Raw genomic sequence first — 2,123 nt, forward strand, 5'->3', positions numbered from 1 at the left:
AATTTGGTGAGAGCACTAAATGACTTTCAATTAATTGGAAAATATTTTCTTAAATATTGCCGGAAAGTACAAGAAAATCAGTCTGAAGGGAGGACTATAAAATTAGTCTGTAGATCTAATCCATTTGCTCCGTACTTGCTGGAAGATGTCATGGTAGTACAAGTCAGAGGTGTAGGGATTGTGAAACTAATCTGATACACTGGATTTCATTAAGCACCCTAATTGTAATTATCAGAAGAACACTGGAAGCTGGTTTGCCTATAGCGAGTATTTTTGATTTGTAATTTCTGTAACAGTTTCTAAGCTTATAAACATCAAAAAATTCATTGTTAATGCAAGTATAGTTTTTATAGCAAATCTTTTATAACTAGGTAGCCATATTAAAATTCTAGCTGTTGAAATTGAACTTATTACATGGGAATTTTAGCTCTGTTTCCTGGTTCTCATAGTTACAGCAAGAAAATCACTCAGTTCTCTTCAGACTGTCTAGAGGGATGGCTCTTTATGAAAAGAGCAGTTCTGAGGAGCAGGGATAATTCATTTACCACTAGATAGGGTGCATGATTTATTTTGGATAATGTTTGGTGTATGATTCATTGTTCTAGCTGCATTATAGCAAAGCCAAAAGGGCCAACCCAGGTATGCACAGGGCTTGTTATGTCATGCTGTATTCACCTTAATCTTTGTAATCTTTTTATGGCCTCAATACAGCATGACTTCCACCCTTTTATCCAGCTTTCAACCAAGGTAGAAAACCTGCTCTATTACTCACTTAACTTTTCTTCCAGAAGAAATGGAGCTTTCTCAAGAGCCAATCCAAAACTGTGCAACAAACTTCGTGAGGGGCTGGGGATGACCATGCAGTCTTAGCTTTTGTCCCTATTTGATCTTCCATCTTTAATATAACTCTAAGATACTCTTTGCATTAAATAACCACAATGAAAGAACACCACCAGTGGCTTAAGCCTTATCATGGCGAACTCTTTTGTTCCTCTGTATGACGAGTGATTGGTCAGCTCCTTCTATTAATCTCATTTTAAATGCATATTCTCCTGTGAACTGTACTGTCAGGTGAAACCTTCCCTCATCCCCAAAGCCCCATTTTTTTTGTTTGTTTCTTAAAATGGACAAGGTTATTTTCTGAACACAGAATTCTAGGTCTGATTTCCTAATATCTTTCTCTATTCCTGCTGATGTTTATGAAAAAGTGAATCTGAAGACTGGAATAGATAAAGCTGCTTTCTTAGCATGAGTTATCTGATGCCATTTCAGACGTATACAGCAGATGGGGAGTCTCATGGGAAGGGGAGAAATAAATGCAACAGATGCGTCATAAGAGCAAAAAAGCTATTTAGGAGAATAGTTCCAAGAATGGAAGATGCCATCAAAAGGTTATTTACCTTTTAGCAAATCATTGCATTTTGCCTGACTTTTTCTAATCTGAGAGATGAGAAATAGTTTGGCATTTATTATCAGAAACTAGTTATAAACAGAATTACCTTGTTTCTCTGGGTATTATGGAGCAATGCTAGATGCCTCGACTACTGATGAGAAAGACCGACAGAGAAAGGAATCCTTATGGACAACATGGAGAAATACCATAACCCAGAAAATTGAAGTATTTCAGAGTATTCCAATAAAAGTAATGAATGCTTTGGTCTTAAGACCTTTGCTGTGGCCTTAAAACCTCTGTAAGATCACCACTTCACATTAAGTTAGAGCAGTAGTCCTGTGCAGAGTGTAGCGACACATGAGAAACATTGCCCTTATTATAATCCCCACCCCATACACCAGGCTTGCATGCAGCTCTTCAGGCAGTGCATAGGCAGGCCCTGGAATTTGTTGCAGCAGCATGTGAATGCTAAAGTGTTCAGGAAATGTAAGAAGAAACTGTTTTTAATGTGAAGGTGGTCAAACACTGGAAGAGGTTGCCATGAAGTTGTATAGTCTCTATCCTGAGAGATAATCATAGAATCATAGAATAGTTTGGGTTGGAAGTGACGTCTAAAGGTCATCTAGTCCAACCCCCCTGCCGTGGGCAGGGACATCTTCAACTAGATCAGGTTGCTCAGAGCCCCGTCCAACCTGACCTTGAATGTTTCCAGGGATGGGGCATCCACCAC

Source organism: Aptenodytes forsteri, unplaced genomic scaffold (assembly GCF_000699145.1).
Source record: "Aptenodytes forsteri isolate BGI_AS27 unplaced genomic scaffold, ASM69914v1 Scaffold400, whole genome shotgun sequence".
NCBI classification, from domain to species: Eukaryota; Metazoa; Chordata; class Aves; order Sphenisciformes; family Spheniscidae; genus Aptenodytes; species Aptenodytes forsteri.